The following is a 17,833-nucleotide window of genomic DNA, read 5'->3' as shown; positions in this document are numbered from 1 at the left end:
CACCAATGACGCGGACAGTGCCACCAATGACCCGGACAGTGCCACCAATAATGACCCGGACAGTGCCACCAATAAAGACGCGGACAGTGCCACCACTAATGACGCGGACAGTACCACCAATGACCCGGACAGTGCCACCAATAATGACCCGGACAGTGCCACCACTAATGACGCGGACAGTGCCACCACTAATGACGCGGCCAGTGCCACCAATAATGACGCGGCCAGTGCCACCAATAATGATGCGGACAGTGCCACCAATAATGACGCGGACAGTGCCACCAATAATGATGCGGACAGTGCCACCAATAATGATGCGGACAGTGCCACCAATAATGATCCGGACAGTGCCACCAATAATCAACCGGACAGTGCCACCACTAATGAAGCGGACAGTGCCACCAATAATGATGCGGACAGTGCCACCAATAATAATGCGGACAGTGCCACCAATAATGACGCGGACAGTGCCACCAATAATAACCCAGACAGTACCACCAATAATGATGCGGATAGTGCCACCAATAATGAATCAGTGCCACCAATAATGACCCGGACAGTGCCACCAATAATGACCCGGACAGTGCCACCAATAATGACCCGGACAGTGCCACCAATAATGATGCGGACAGTGCCACCAATAATGACCCGGACAGTGCCACCAATAATGATCCGGACAGTGCCACCAATAATGATCCGGACAGTGCCACCAATAATGACCCGGACAGTGCCACCAATAATGACCCGGACAGTGCCACCAATAATGATCCGGACAGTGCCACCAATAATAATCCGGACAGTGCCACCAATAATAATCCGGACAGTGCCACCAATAATAATCCGGACAGTGCCACCAATAATAATCCGGACAGTGCCACCAATAATGATCCGGACAGTGCCACCAATAATGATCCGGACAGTGCCACCAATAATAATCCGGACAGTGCCACCAATAATGATCCGGACAGTGCCACCAATAATGATCCGGACAGTGCCACCAATAATAATCCGGACAGTGCCACCAATAATGACCCGGACAGTGCCACCAATAATGACCCGGACAGTGCCACCAATAATGACCCGGACAGTGCCACCACTTGTGAGGAAAATGTTCAAAGTTGTGTTAAAAGGGAGACAAAGTTTTCCTGTTTATTTTTAATAGTTGTCAATAAGTGGGCCATTTTTTATGGGTTCCAAAGTTTAAAATCGATGTGGAATTTTTTTTTTCAAAGATTTCCATTGCAGGGAATAATTTTTTTGCGAGCGTGGGTTGGTGGATGGAACAAAACCTGGGTTGAGTGGGCGAGATTCTCTTTGCTTTTGTTTTGCAGTGTTGCCTGGGTGCGTTGCGTGGGATTTTTTTTTTTTTTTTAAAGTGGTAGGCTGGATGGTGTGGGTTGAGGGACTACTAAGCCTATTGTAGGCTGAATTACTTTTTTTTTTCAATCGACGTTTTTTGGGAAGGATTATTTTTAGCGTATTGTAATAAAAAATGGTAATATTGGTATTGTTTTTATATTATTATAATAAAATATCAATATTATCATTGCTATTGTGTTTTTTATATTATGGGGAAGCGCTAAATACGTTAGGATCGTTAAAACTCCTGGAGATTGTTAAGTAGTCTGGTTTCATCAGCGGAAAGGAAAGGCGGGTTCAGTCACCTGGATCAAGAGCCCTTCAATATGATGTCAGTCCCCCTGAAGGATTTTCTAAGTGTCGAGTCCACCGACTGTGTCATGAAGGCACAATTAATTACCCGTTATTTGCAGTAATTAGAGTTTACCATTATAATTTATGATCACTGTTATTACTATCACTGTTATTATTACTATCACTTATTATTACTATCACTTATTATTACTATCACTGTTATTACTATCACTGTTATTACCATCACTCTTATTGTTAATATTATCACTTATTATTACTGTTATTACCATGGTTGTGGTGTCCCTCATAGGAGGTTCCTTGATGCTGGCGAGGGGCTCTTAATCCATGCAATTTTACCCGTGCTCCAGTTCCTTGAATTCTTCCAGGCGCGCTTTATGAAGCCTACGGCTCTAGCGCTCCCTCCCCATCCTCTCCATGAATGTGAGACTGTATACATCACGAGGCCTTAATATCCACTTTCACAGTACTTGATTCAAGGACTTAATGGAGTATTATTTTTGTGTGTTTACCCCTGCCGATACTAAGGTGCTGGATACTACTGTGTAGTCCAGGCTAATGTAGTAGAACCCTTTAACCCACTCCTCCCGCCCCCAACCTTCCAGGGCTCGTAAGGGCGGATATTTTGGTACTCTGTTAAGCAAAACCCTAATTTGGGATTGATTTTTAGCATGACCCCAAAAGTTAATAGCATGTTGGGTTTAATAACATGATAGCTTGTAGAGTTATATTTATAAACCTTTGTGTTGTTAAACACACTGTCTTGCCTCCTCTCACACACATTATATATATATATATATATATATATATATATATATATATATATATATATATATTATATATATATATATATATATATATATATATTTATATATATATATATATGTATATATATATTACAAACATATTTACATACATCCTGACACTTATTTTGGGAGAGATACTTGGCTTAGTGCCAAGGTAGTTGGCCAAGTTTATTCTGGGAGATCTTTATTCAGAAACAGATATTCTGGGCGGTAATTAACTAGAGACTAACATTGAGACACAGGCGGTAGTCATCCAGCGAACTCAAGTTATTTTTTACGATACTCACCTAGGTACTTGCATTATTTACGATACTCATCTACGATAGCCGCCAAGAGAGATATTTTTGGAGTAACTTCAGTAAATTTTCTTGTTTTGACTAAAGCGAAGCTGTCAAAAGTTGGCGAGCTGGGGCTGCTACCCATCGTTCCGAGTCTTGGAGAGCGTTCCGCTGGCCAACGCCCCCAACGGCCTGGTCTATGTTCAGACCTCCCGGTTGATCAGGCTGCTACTACTGGCAGCTTGCAGTCCAACGTACGAACCACAGCCCGAATGGTCAGGCACTGATTTCAGAAATCTGCCCAGTTCCTTCTTGAAGACAACCAGGGGTCTATTGAAAGTCCTCCTTATGTATAATAGGAGGCAGTTGAACAGTCTTCGGCCACTGACGCAGTTTTCTCTTAGTGTACTCTCGGCACCCCTTCTTATCATAGATGGTATGTTGCGCCATATGCAACATACCCTCTATGAAAATTATCACGTATTTTTTGCGTCTGCGTTCCAAGGAGTACAGGTCAGGCGACCTCATCCGTTCCCAGTAATTAAGAGGCTTGACTGTACTTGTAGTGTAGGCTCTCTGCACATTCTCCAGATCTGCACTTTCACCTCCCTTGAATAGGGCTGCTAGTGTACAGCAGTATTCCAGCCTAGAACGAATAAATGAATTAAAGAGGATCATCATTGGCGTGGCATCCCCTGTTTTGAAGGTTCTCATTATCCATCTTCTCATTTTCCTCGCAGATGTGATAATGAGACTTGTGATCCTTGAAGGCGAGATCCTCCAACGTTATCACTACTAAGTCCTTCACATTAGTTTTTCACTCTATTGTGTGGTTAGAATTTCTTTCATACTCCGTTCTTGCTCTTATTTCCTTAAGTTTTCCATATTTGTCCTCAGTAAACGTCATATTATTTTCTGTGGTCCATTGGAAGACTTGGTTTATATTCGCTTGGAGATTTACAGTTTCCTTATTACATGACATTCATGCACGTTCTAGTTTTGTCTGTAAAGGAAGACTCGGTGTTATGGTTCACATCTATGTCTATGTCTGATATGAAAATGTGTAACAGGATGGGGGCGAGTACTGTATCTAGTGGAACAGTTTTTAATCGTGTTCTTGTGGTTAGAAAATTAAAAGATCCATTTTCTCACTTTTTCAGTTCTTCCTTTTGTACTCCGTGTGCTCTCACGCCATGATAACACTTGTCGAGGCTTCTGTAGAGTCTTTATATACTATGTCTGCATTCTGCTTGTCCTCCAACACAATATCATAGTGATCTATATTGCCTTGGGTTGTGCAGTTGTTGGGAATCCAAGAGACTGATCTTGCTGGCATTAAAAAAAATTCCACCACTAAACAAGCAATATTGCAAGAATTGTATTTGCAAATATAGAAGGCCTTAAGCCATCCACCAACAACAAAAATACCTTTCATCAATGGACTCACGAGTTAAATACGATGTTTGTGGCTTTCACAGAGACCCCCCACACAAAAGATCACACTGATAACGAAATACGGATTTCAGAGTACAACGTATTTAGATGCTGTATAAAGAACAAGCAACAATGGGAGGGGAAGGTGTTGGCCTGTATGTCAGAGTCGCTCACTGATAACAGTTCAAGTTTTAGCAGCAAAGATTAAGAATTAAAAAGAATATTTTGAGCCATTTGAATGCTTTGTTTTGTTTGTAGTTTTCAAATTATTTTATGGCTTATCAATTTTTTTGTTACTTTTTTGGTAAGATTACTTTTGATTTTGCGTATTTTAGCTTTAGTCGTGACTTTACGGTTAATATAAGGTAATATAAATTTTCCTGAAATATGATTACATAATTATGTACAAAACTTATCAATATTAACTTTTATGAGAGAGAGAGAACATGAAAGAAGAGAGGGAGCATGAGAGAAGAGAGAGTATGAGAGGAGAGAAGAGAGAGTATGAGAGGAAAGAAAGAGAGCACGAGAGGAGAGCATAAGAGAGACAGCATGAGAGGAGTGAGAGAGAGCATGAGAGGAGTGAGAGAGAGCATGAGAGTGAGAGAGAATGAGGGTGAGAGAGTGAGAGAGAATGAGATGAGAGAGAGAATGAGTGAGAGAGAATGAGTGAGAGAGAGAATGGGTGAGAGAGAATGAGAGTGAGAGAGAGAATGAGAGAGAATGAATGAGAGAGAATGAGTGAGAGAGAATGAGTGAGAGAGAATGAGTGAGAGAGAATGAGTGAGAGAGAATGAGAGAGAGAGAGAGAGAGAGAGAGAGAGAGAGAGAGGGTCAAACATCCATTATATAATGCATATATACATCAAACAATTTCATTTAGAAAAAATATATAAATAATAGATATTTTAGAATGGTAACTCAGAAATATTCGAAGTATCGTTATTCAACTTGAACTGAAAGTAATTACGATCAGACCTATAATTTACTATAATATCCTATAATTTACTATAATATCCTATAATTTACTATAATATCCTATAATTTACTATATCCTATAATTTACTATATCCTATAATTTACTATATCCTATAATTTACTATAATATCCTATAATTTACTATATCCTATAATTTACTATATCCTATAATTTACTATAATATCCTATATATACAGTAAGTTCATTACTACGGGTCACTTGCATGTCCTTTTCGAACATATTTTTTTTTTACTAATATAAAGCACTTTTTTTTTTACCAGACTTAAAATATACATTAAAAGTTTTCTCCGCAGGACAAAACTTATCGCTGGAAAAAAATTACGTTTTAACCCGGAAAGGAAAAAAAATAAATTCACGCAACTCAGAAACTACTTCTGGGGTTCTTTACCATGATTCAGGAAATTCTCCATTTATTTAAATCGTGCAAGACGCAATTTTCGAAACCAAGCTGTAATATCCTGGGTTCACGCGGCAGCGTTTGAGTACCTCTCTGCAATCTCCCGAAGTCGCGCTGGAGTCTTCCGGAACCGCGCTAAAATTTCACGGGTTCGGCTTGGTATAACTGAGAATCATGTGTATCAGTGTTATTCAATACCGACAAGCTGATGAATAAAACACGTTCAGAAACTCGGTATCTTTATTTTGTAGACTTTTCGTCAACCAGTGACTTTTTCAAATACACTACAAAGGACATTTTGAGAATGGTATAAAATACTGACAAGTTGATGAGTAAGACACATGTGCAACAGTTCGGTATCTTTATTGTCGAAACGCTTCGCCTACACAACAGACTTCTTCAGTCAAATACAGAGACAGCAAGTGTAGTAGTGAAATGAAGATGACGTAATCAGTCCATGAACCTTGGAGAAATAGAATTTGAGGTGGTCAGCCTCTCAGCCTGTAGAAGAGTTCAGCTCCATGGTTTCGAACGATATCATGGACATCAACGGAATACTGCAGGAGATAATCGGTCCCTCAGCCTCTCAGAATTACATACAGAGGACAGTAGGTGAGGTAATCAGTTCCACAGCCTAGGAGCAAAGGTTGACCACCGTTGTTATGTTGAAGCTGAAGCACAGGCAGGAACATGGACGCTTATATACTGGAGTGAGATGAGGTGCAGCAGATGAAGGCCTTGTCACAGTAACATCATGGAATCTTTGTACAGAGGACATCACAGTCTACTTACTAAACTCTGCCCAACACTTGGGCATAATCTCCTTCCACTAGTGGGTCCCGCTTACCAATGACAATGCTTTTATCTGCTGCACTTCAGCTGACTCCAGTATACAAGAGCCCATCTTTAAATGGGCTCTTGTATACTGAGTTGATGAATTAGACATGTCTAATTCATCAACTCAGAATCATGCTGAAATTTCCTTAAGTCACGCTGGGCTAACTGTGGTGGAATTTTCTCAACTCACGCTCGTTTCATACAAGAGTGTGGCTGTTTGCATTGTACTCATCTGTGAGTCACCTTGCCTCGGGAGAGGTCGTGCAGCCCCCCTCCCTGAGCGAGGCCCTTAGCATTTTTGCCTGCCATATCCTCCACACATGTCACTATACAAGGTATCCCTGATGATCCACCATCATACACGGTAGCCCAGATATTATCATATGTCGTGCCGAATAAGTAAAACTTGCTATTTTGGCTTAAATAGCAACGCTCACTTTGCCATATAAGACAAGCGAAAATTTGTGTATGCAATAATTTCACAAAAATCATTCTGAACCTAACGAAAAAAATATTTTTCATTGTGTTTATTACTAAATTATTGTAAACGTATCTAAAATATATTTAGTTGTATTAGTCTAAATTAAATTACGCTTGTTGTAATAAAGTTGTAATAAGGTGTTTAATTTTTAAATTAACATTAATGAAAAAATATATATTTAAACGTGTATGAGGAAATTTTAGAAAGGACTTAATTTTAAATGAGTTCTTGCTATTTGACCAGTTTTACCTATTATGCACGACATATATATATAAACAAATCTATATATATATAAAATATATATAATAGGTAAGTTTTCTAAGATTCTTTTGGTGCAAAATTAAAATACATATATATATATATATATATATATATATATATTTACAGACTCCGTCTTGTTGAAGCATCACTTATACACAACTTTCCTAATATGAGTCTTAGTCCTGGCTTTGTCTCAGTAGATGCTCCAAACTTAACAACACTCATGGCTTGACCTGATCTTTATGTCCTCTCCTTACCTCCTCCTTTCTTATATTTTCGTTGCCTTTCCTTTCTTCTGCTTGTATGTGTTCTGTCTTGAGTTTTTCCCCTGTGTTGTCCCACCCTCATGGACCATTAGCTCTCCCGCAGTGCTTCTTTTACTTTTTTCTCTTGTTCTCAGAGTACCTCCACTACTATACTATTACTACTAGTGTCACTACCACTACTTATTGCCACCTCTGCCACTGCTGCATTACTTATACTACTTTTACTACATTCACCTTTATATTTCTACCTCCTCTCGTTCTGCTACTCCCGGCCCCGCCTCCCCTCTCGTATATATACCGATTCCTTTACCTTCGCTCTTCTGTATGACTAGTTAATGGTCCAAGTCTGACCGATACGTCGTCATAAGTTTCATTCTCCTGTGTACTGGGTAATTTGTGCAGACTGTTAGATAAACAAGTTACAGCATTAATGAAAAATCATTAAAAAAGATTTCTGACGTTTTGCTTTTCGCAGGAAGTTTGATGAATGGCCCGGTTCTTCCCACCTGACCTCCGCCACCTCATCTTATCACCCTGTCACTAACAAGGCTGCTTTCTCCCGCCCACCACGTCATTGCGTGCCCACCGCGTCACCGCCTCCGTCATCACCTCCCAGCCACTCGCTTCACTGGGAATCATGACGACATAACCTTCCAGCTGACGATTCACTGGTGATGATGGCGTCATTACCCGTAGAGGCCAATCCTGTTCGAGGAGTGGCCGAGGGAGTGTTTACAAGGCTTGTACCAAGGGAATCTCGTTTCTCGCAAGATCGTGACGGTGTAAAGGATGCCCACGAAATGATATATAACCCGGGAACTCAGCAGTTATCGCCATTCAGCTCTCAGGTTCAGGCTGTGAAGATTGTATCAAGTGTGACAAGAGGCGGTGAGGCCCAGACCAGAGAAGCTGCAACACTTGCAGGGCTGCAGATTACTGGTGTGCGTGTGAGGGAGAAACATCCGTGGGGACACTACCCAAAAGAGGACAGCGAGAGTCGTGCCCGGCGCTACCTTGTGAAGGTAGAGCAGCACCTCCGCGCACGACGCAAGCCACAGGAAGCCCCAAGAAAGACTAAAGTTACAGCCATAACAAGCAGTAACCAGATAACCTCCGCCCGCACGCCCGTGGCCGCCCAACGTGACCAGCGCAAAAACAGAGCCGAACGCCAGTCTGAAAGATTACTCTGGCGCCGAGGACAATCCTGGCAATCTAGACAATCTCGGCTGAATTTTTTCAATCAACGCCACAATCATATTCAGGAGAGAGAGAGTACTGCAGCACTCTGTGAGGTCCTCTTCGTCCAGAACTCTGGTCTGTGTGTGCAACGCGTCGCTCCTCCACCCATCTACAGAACCCACCCACACTCACCGGTACTTCCAAAAAGTGTACAGACCTGTGCTGAAATTCCGGCACCTCAAACGTGCCAACCAGAGCCAGAACAGCCAGCTTACCCTCAGCAACTAGACCCTAGAACGCTGTTCTCAGTAACGATCAGAACAGCATCCACTCAACAGCAGCCATCAGGTCAAAATTGCAACAAACAGCCGTGCAGCCGCCTGCCATCAGCCGGCCAGCAGAGCAGCTGTGCGCACGTGTCAACAGTGAGGGAGAGCCTCTCCTCCCCTGACAGAGCCACCTGCCTCCCCACGACAACGCGCAGCCTTCAGTCACTCCCCGGCCGCACCAACAACCACAGCAGCCAGTCTGACTCCTCCCGCCGCTGGTATATAGCGCCGAGCACCACGCACGCTAGGCAGTTACACACGCAATCTCGTACTGGATACACGTGCTCTCCTGACACCAGTGCTCCTGAGCCAAGCCTTGTGAAAGTTGGCAGTGCTAGCGTTCAGTGACAAGCTACAGGCAGCACAGCAGTGAGTGCTGGTGAAGGGCTCCACCTGTAACAGGCTCTCTCATCTTAGCATCAAACTGACACCCCCAGCACAGTCTTCAGTAATGGCTAACGAGACAGAAACTCAGCAAAACGAACTCAACAACTCTCAGGTCAACGGTCAAGTCAAGCACGTCAAGGGCTACAGGAAGAAAGGGCTCGTCAGTGAAAAGGTGCTGCTGGAGCGACTTTCCGACATGAGCATCGAGGACGATCTTCTAAATCCTGGTATTACTCTCAGCTCAGTCGAGGACGACGATGACGATGACTGTCCCATGGAGGAAGGTTCACCAAAGCCCGTCAAAAAAGGGACTCTGCAGAAGAGTTTGTCCCTAGCAGTGCCCTCTCTCAACCTGGCCGAGGAACCCAAGAGACCGCCTCTCTAACCACCGATAGCAGCAGCACTCAGTATGCCCTGAATCTCACCCTCATTGTCCCTTAAGGGATATTCGCAGCTCCTTCCTTGTTGTTTACCTCCACAGAGGCAATCTCACCAGTACCACCCACCTGTAGGACACCTGTTTCTGACGCCTTGGCTGCTGTTTTCGCCTGTCCCTGCTGTAGCTGCGTCAGTAGAGGAGCTGCGTCGCTTCGTCCTGCCGCTAGAACAACGTAGGTCGTCGACTGGGAGGGCTTCGTCCTGCTAGCAGGCAACTGGTGCTGGCCCCTCTCTGTTGGGTGCGAATCTGAAAATTGGCATCGTGGAAAAAAAATGTACGCAAGAGTGTGATTGTGCTAATGTGACTGTAGCTGTAATTTGAAATAAACTGATTTCCACTTTTTTTTTTTTGGACTAACTGGACGAGTCCGGTAACGAGACTTTCTGTGGATAACCGTCCGAGTACAAGGAGTCTAGTGTCTACTGAATACTAGCGCAGATGTCATTCAGCACTAAAGACATTTGGAACAAGTTTACCCATTCAACTTTCCCAGTAGCCTTTTTCATACAGTTATTTGTTACAAAGTTCAACAGCGGTTTAGAAGTCTGCCAGCTAGATGAAATTTGAGTACCCATATGCTAGATGGTACACCAGAGAAACTCGTCTTAAGGTGTCAAACTACTGCTATAGCCGCCCCTCAGAACTCTTAATTTTACATGTAAACACAGTACATATGTAGAGAGGAAGCTCATCTTTATTGTATATAGTTAGCTTTATTGATTTTTGTCACTGTATTTGACAGGCAGTGTTTTGATGTGAGTTTGTTGTACTGACCATGAGTTCGTTGCCCAGGCGCTGATGAACGCCTCACTCTTCCAGGTCATCTCATGGTCACATTTTGTACTTGGATTAATGTAAGAGCTTGAGTCTAATATGTCAAGAGACTGTGAAGGTCTTGAGAGATCATATCCATTCATTCAAACATTTATCTATCATTTTCATAAATAAAATCATGCCAAAATATGATACATATATGACAAAGATATTTTACTTATGTTACCTCTGGGGAATGAACTAACAGGGCGAAGAATGATTTATTCTTGAGTACCTTATGTATCAAATTGTTTGACAAACTTGTATAAATTGGTTTTGTCTGTCTAGAGAATGGAAGAATGACATGATACCTAGACAGCAATTAAAACTGATGAACTTGGTTACACATTTATCTATGAACAAACATTCTAGGAATCTGAAGCTAGTGCAATACTAAGCAATTACTAGTCAATGATTTTATGCAAGGATCACTTTTTTTATGGCCATACACGAGAGTAGCAAACTTATCTAGGCAGGCATTTTTTCAAACCTATTTTTATCGCTGAGAGTTTCAAGTTCTTAGAATCTGTAATATTAAGTATATGATAATTTCTTGTGACAGTTATGGGACTTCAGGTCTTCAGTGGAAGCATCTTTAAACTAAGTCAGGTACAGTTGAAGAAAGTAATATACACTGAGAGGTGTGTATATCAAGTGTATATGCAGAGAGTTTACTTTAATCCCTATTTTAGGAATTAAAGTATCTTTGATTGTAAATAGGTTACATTCAGCCTTAATGACCCTCGTGTAAGAGATATTTTAAACTCAGTTAACCATTTGCAGCAGATTGAGCTAAATCTGATGTAATCAGATTTGCAAAACAGGTCTTCTGTTGCAGGAGCTGCAACTAAGGCTGATTGTTGACACTGATCAGGAAAATGGCAGACGCAAAATCTGATTATAAGAGCCTTACGAACGCATGTTTGGAATGATGTCCAGAAGTTCGAAGAAACAAAAACTTGTCAATATTGGCTCAATTATTTTTATTAAATGACTGACAGTTACAGATGACAAAAAAATATTGTCCTGAAAACTTATTTCGCTTGAAGAACTAACGTATTAGTCATCTTAATTAATGTATAAAAATTTTAAAAAGACCATAATTAATTAACGAAAACAATATATAGGTAAACGTTTTTTCTCCCTCATTAATGAGCAATTGAAAACTAGAAAAATGAGGCTTCCAAGATGAAGTTCTGGTAAGACATCAGTTGAGAGTTAGCTAAATCCTGTCAGTATTTGAGATAAGAGACAAGGTCAATAAAATTAGACCATTGTAGGTGGTGGTCTGGAGACAGCAGTCGGTGTTTAGTAATGGCTGGTGGATGGCCTTCGAGGAATGTTGAGCTTTGGTGAAAGTTGAACAAGTGGCGTTAATACCGTCAATCAATATCTTTATCCAACAATTTTGAGATAAAAGATTTAATACTTTTCAAATTGAGAAAGCCTTTGTTTTCCTTTTAAGGTGTTGAACACGGGCTACTGAACACTACCTAAGACCAGTTGACTGTTGAACAATTACTTGTTCAGAACCCTATGATATAAAATGGTTTTCGTAGACTTTTAGATTTAGGCGTGTGAATGAGACATTGTCAAAAGCCTTCTGGGGCATTTTTTTTCCTTTCATAATGGCGGCAGCAGGAGCTGTCACAGTTAGGCACTGAAAAATGTGTCTTTGTCTCCCACACGGCCAGTGTGATATTTATACATATAAACTATTGTCTACTTAATTATCTGCATGGCATCATCACCTTCATGGAATACATAAACAGTATTATTAAGTAAACGTGAGTGTCAAAAATAATGAACTAAGATAAATGAATTATTAAGGGAGTGATAACTTTTTAAATTTATAAAAGACTATTTTTTCCCTCAAGAAAACAGATTAATCTATTTCCCTCGGGAGGAAAACATGCGATTAAAAAAATCCTATTTTTTTTAACACGGCGATTGGCTATATAATTATGGCATATAAGTATGGCACAGCGCTATGGCAGAACTATGGCACAGAACTATAGTATAGAGATAATGTATTGAACTATGGCATAGATCTACGGCACAGCGCTATGGAATATGACTATGTTACAGAACCGTGGTACAGAACTGTGCCATAGAACTATGGCATAGAATTGTTGCATATAATTACTGCACAGACCTCGTGCATAATTTATGGACATACGTTTGGCTGTTATCATAAATATAATTTCAATGGCATTATCGAGAATTTCGAAACTACTGTCGTCTTTATTCTGACCAATAAACATGGTCGGATGTTAGGAACATTCGTCATAATACAGAATGTTTAAATGATAGTTTCCAATAGTTGTTGTGATTATCAGTGGTTTGCCTCTATTCCGCAGTACTGCATCCATTTGGTCCAGTGTACCGCAAGTATATGCTAATCATGCCAGCGAGGAGTATAATATTAGTGCCATGTAATGGTTCAGTGTAGTCGAGACTCGGGTCCAGCCTTCATGTGAACTTCTCTAAGTGTGCTCTCAAGTGGAAGTCTCTTGATATTATACCTCTTTACTGCTTTAAAATCAAAATTAGCGATAACTCGTTGTTGTACCTCGTTCATTATGAACTGGTATCAGAGGCACTTGGAGTATGTACGACTGTGTTAGCGTTGATGCTGCCATCTCCATGTTTAATGCTTCGGAGGCGATGCCCCATTTTTTTTTATATCCTGAGGTCCTTCTCGAGAGCCCACTTAGCAGGTTGAGCACTTGAAATCCTGTAGCCAGCCTACTTCCTCTCAATGTACCTTACAATGTCATGTCTGCTTACTCTCAGACGTTTGGTTAACAGGTCAAGATTCTTCCACATTAAGAGTTTTGACACTGTTGTCCTCTGCTCGGCTTATATGTTACTCATGTATAACGGAAAAAAAACTTGTATTTGAGTGTCATGTACTTGATACGTATATTTTGGTTCTTGGGGAAACTTAGTATATTCCTTAATAATGTTGTTCGTGTAAGATTTTATATTTTTTGACGAAAAGTGGAAGAGGGCTGCGTCCCCAAATTTCCACGGCAGAGGCTAATTTTCCATGTTTCCAAACTGCGCCGTCATTGAGTTACCTAATATGTCCTGCATCACCAGCGTGGATTCCGCCCCTGATACCTGTCTGCCAGTGGAAGATGAGGGCTGATACAGACTGACTGCCTCTGGTCCCGTGAGATGATGGGAGATCCTCGCTCCCACCAACGGGCAAAATCTAATCTTCAGTGATTGTGCGGATTTTGGGAAGATCGAAGTGTAATATCCTGTCGCTGGGAGAACCATGTTAAGCTCAGTCTGCAAGATTTGGACACATGACGATATGATTTTTTGTTACACTGTAGCCGATCACTGAAAATCCTCTATCAATCACGGGAATATATGCAGTCTATCAAATATTCTCGAAAATCATATACGTCTGAAACAGCAAGCTCTGTTCTCCTGTAATTTCGTTATCTTTAACGTTAAGAACGTACTGGGTTCCTTCTAAAGCCCACAACTGAGCTCCAGTATTTATTGTGAGATCCAGCTCATTTGTGGGTTTTACGGTTCAGTTACTCTGTACTGTAGGTTATATCTCCACTAAATTTATTCATGTGCCGGAAGGTTTATTCTTTTAAGGGACCTTTGATGTCAGGGTCTTGAGAGTCTTTAAGTAATATAGACACACAGTATTTTCAGCAGTTTGTTAGTCACAATAAACTTTGTAGGACCTCTAGACCAGGCACTACATGGCCTGTACACCAGGCACTGCAGGACCTGACACTAGGCACTGCATAACCTGTGCACTAGGCACTCCAAGAGCTGTACATCATTAAACAATGCAGAACCTGTGCAATCATCTTGCACTGCAGGACCTGTGCAATCATCTTGCACTGCAGGATCTGTGCATAATCAGGCCCTGCAGGACCTGTGTATCAGGCACTGCAGGACCTGTGCATCAAGCGCTGCAACACCTGTGCATCAGGCACTGCAACATCTGTGCATCCTCAGGCACTGCAACACCTGTGCATCATCAGGCACTGCAGGACCTGTGCATCAAGCGCTGCAACACCTGTGCATCAGGCACTGCAACACCTGTGCATCATCAGGTACTGCAACACCTGTGCATCATCAGGCACTGCAACACCTGTGCATCAGGCACTGCAACACCTGTCCATCAGGCACTGCAACACCTGTGTATCAGGCACTGCAACGCCTATGCACCAGGCACTGCAACACCTATGCACCAGGCACTGCAGCATAACATCACAGGTACTTCGTATCTTGTAATTCCTTACAGGAAAAAAATAAAAACCTTTCGAGCCGCCTTAAACATGGTATGTTTATTGTCGAGACGTCAAGCCCGCCTAGAAAGGCGAACCTTGTCGGCATTATTATGAGTCTTGAAGAAACCCCATATCTTGCATACCCCTAATCCATCGTGCAGCTGATGTAGACCATTTTAATAACCTGGAGAATGTGAAGGGAGGAATGTGTCAGGGAAGGAGAGCATGTGTTGTGCGGATACAGCACCCGCCACTCTGACGGTACATGTATCATGGAAGTTTGTGACTGTAAACAAAAAAAATTATAATAAAAAAACGAATAATATGACACATTTACTTCGTTTTCATGTCCTTTCCCTATCGTTCTTTTGTGTTCATTTCTTTCTACGAACGAACTTGAAAAATTGGAAAAATCAAGTTGTAATTGTCTTGAGATTTTTTTTTTTTTTTTTTTTAAGCTGTCTTGGGAAATCCTGTAAACTGGTCAAACAGAAAGCTGACATCAATGGAGACACTAGGAAAGTGAATCATTACCAGCACCGTGGCCCAGCACACCGTGGCCCAGCACATCGTGGCTCAGCACACCGTGGCTCAGCACACCGTGGCTCAGCACACCGTGGCCCAGCACACCGTGGCTCAGCACACCGTGGCTCAGCACACCGTGGCTCAGCACACCTTGGCTCAGCACACCTTGGCTTGGCCTTACATTTTTTTCAAGAGTTTCCCCTGAAAATGACATTTGTTATGATGGCGGCTGCTGCTGCTGCTGCTGCTGCTCTCGGTTCCTGCTGCTGCTGCTGCTGCTGCTGCTCTCGGTTCCTGCTGCTGCTAACTGCTGCATATGTTGATGAATTTAATGGTGCCGTTTCTCCACTTTCTGCTGCTCTCTCCAATTGGTGCTACTCCCTTATCCTGCTGTTCCCTCCTGTTGTCCTTATTGCTTCGTTTGCTGTAGTTGTTAATGCTCCTTCCTTCCTTCTGCTACTGTAGTTGTTACTGCTGCTACTGCTTTTTGCTTCTGTGCCTGTGTTGTAGTAGTTCCTGCTGCTGCTGCAGCAGGAACTACAGCACAACTGCTTCTGTTGCTGCAACGTGCTCTCTGCAGCTGCTGTTGCTGTTAATAATGTATTGCTTCTGTTAATGCTGCTGAGGCTAATGATAATGTTGCTGCTGCTGTTCGTGTTAGAGCTCCTGTTGTTAGTGCTAATGCCGCTGCAGTTAGTGCTAGTGCTGTTGTTAGTGCTAGTGCTGCTGCTGTTAGTGCTAGTGCTGCTGCTGTTAGTGCTAGTGCTGCTGCTGTTAGTGCTAATGCTGCTGCTATTAGTGCCAGTGCTACTGCTGTTAGTGCTAATGCCGTTTCTGTTAGTGCTAGTTTTTACTGTTTGTGCTGCTGCTGTTAGTGCTAAATATTACGGCTTGTGCTGCTGCTGCTATTACTAGCTAGCTGTTACTGCTTGTGCCACTGCTGTTAGTACTAGCTATTGCTGCTGCTGTAAAAGCTGCAGTACTACTGCTGTTAATGCTAGTGGTACTCATTTTAGTACTGCTGTTCTTAGTGCCTGTGCTGCTTATTTTAGTACTAGTATTAGTGCTGCTGCTATTGCTAGTGCTGCTGTTAGTGCTAGAGCTGCTACTGTTAGTGCTAATGCTTCTGATGCTGTTAGGGTGCTGCTACTGTTAGTGCTAATGCTGCCTCTGTTATTGCTAGTACCGCTATGCTTGTCGTGGGTGCCAGCCAAGATACTGATTATGTAATAATCGATTTCTAGTGTAGTGGGCGTGAGGCTGTGTGGTGGGCGTGAGGCTGTGTGGTGGGCGTGAGGCTGTGTGGTGGTTGTGAGGCTGTGTGGTGGTCGTGAGGCTGTGTGGTGGTCGTGAGGCTGTGTGGTGGTCGTGGTGCCGTTACTTCTATAGATCTGCTGTTAGTGCTACTACTGTTGCCATTAATGCTAATACTGCTGATGCTATTAAATGCTCCAGTGCTGCTGCTGGTGCTAGTGATGGTGCTAGTACTGCTGCTGGTGCTAGTATTGCTGCTGGTGCTAGTACTGCTGCTGGTGCTAGTACTGCTGCTGCGCTTAATGTTTGTGCCAGTCTCAGGGCTAGTCCTGTCTGTGGGAATCAAGCATTAATAACCCTGGCTACAATAGTTTCAGTGCCACAGATGAGAGGGTGCCTAAAAATGGTTTTTCAGTGCCAAAGACGAGAGGGTGCCCTAATGGTTTTTCAGTGCCATAGACGAGAGGGTGTCTAAATGTTTTTCAGTACCAGAAAAAGAGGGTGCCTAAACGCATTTTAGTGGCAGAGAAAGGAAAGACCTCGAGTAGAGTGAGAGGAACCGTGAAGGCTATATAATTGAAGCAGTTAAAAACTAATTTAAAGCTAATTTTAAAACAATCGCTGGATATCTGGAAGGAAAACTGCAGATTTTGTTAGTAACATGTCAGAGAAAAATTGGAATATGCGTGAGTGGTGCGCTTCCCGCCCTAGAAACAACAGGTTTTAAAGTCACGTGACAAAATGGATCCCAGAATTTAATAAAAATATGATTAGTGAAGAATTACGCACTCGCGCACACACTGATTATATATATATATATATATATATATATATATATATATATATATATATATATATATATATATATAATATATAATCAGAATTATGCAAATATCGCAAACCCAGGTATACAGGATGCAAAACAACCACGGACGGGGGGGGGGAGCGTAGAATGATAGATCTAGGCCTTTCGTATTGCAATCAACACATCGTCACTAGCTTGCAAAATTGCAGAAAAAGAGGAGGATGTCCAAGCAAGTACATTCCCAGAGGACCGTCTTCACTGGAGGGAGGGAGTGAGTGAGTGAGGGAGGGAGGGAGGGAGGGAGTGAGGGAGGGAGGGTGAGTGAGTGAGGGAGTGAGGGAGGGAGGGAGGGAGTGAGGGAGGGAGTGAGTGAGGGAGGGAGGGAGGGAGGTAGGGAGGGA

At 42.3% G+C, this 17,833-nt stretch overlaps 1 long non-coding RNA gene across 1 annotated transcript in view; it reads left to right on the top strand.

The window, feature by feature from the left end:
• Positions 1-8,163, top strand: part of LOC128687332 (uncharacterized) — a 237,000-nt gene extending 228,837 nt beyond the window's left edge. The window contains exon 3 of the long non-coding RNA XR_011392971.1: positions 7,906-8,163. This is a non-coding gene — a long non-coding RNA (uncharacterized lncRNA). The remainder of the gene's footprint in view (positions 1-7,905) is intronic.
• The last annotated feature ends 9,670 nt before the right edge of the window (positions 8,164-17,833 follow it).

Source organism: Cherax quadricarinatus, chromosome 40 (assembly GCF_038502225.1).
Source record: "Cherax quadricarinatus isolate ZL_2023a chromosome 40, ASM3850222v1, whole genome shotgun sequence".
Lineage (NCBI taxonomy): Eukaryota > Metazoa > Arthropoda > Malacostraca > Decapoda > Parastacidae > Cherax > Cherax quadricarinatus.
The sequence above is the reverse complement of the archived record's forward strand: the minus strand, read 5'-3'. Positions and strand labels throughout refer to the sequence as shown.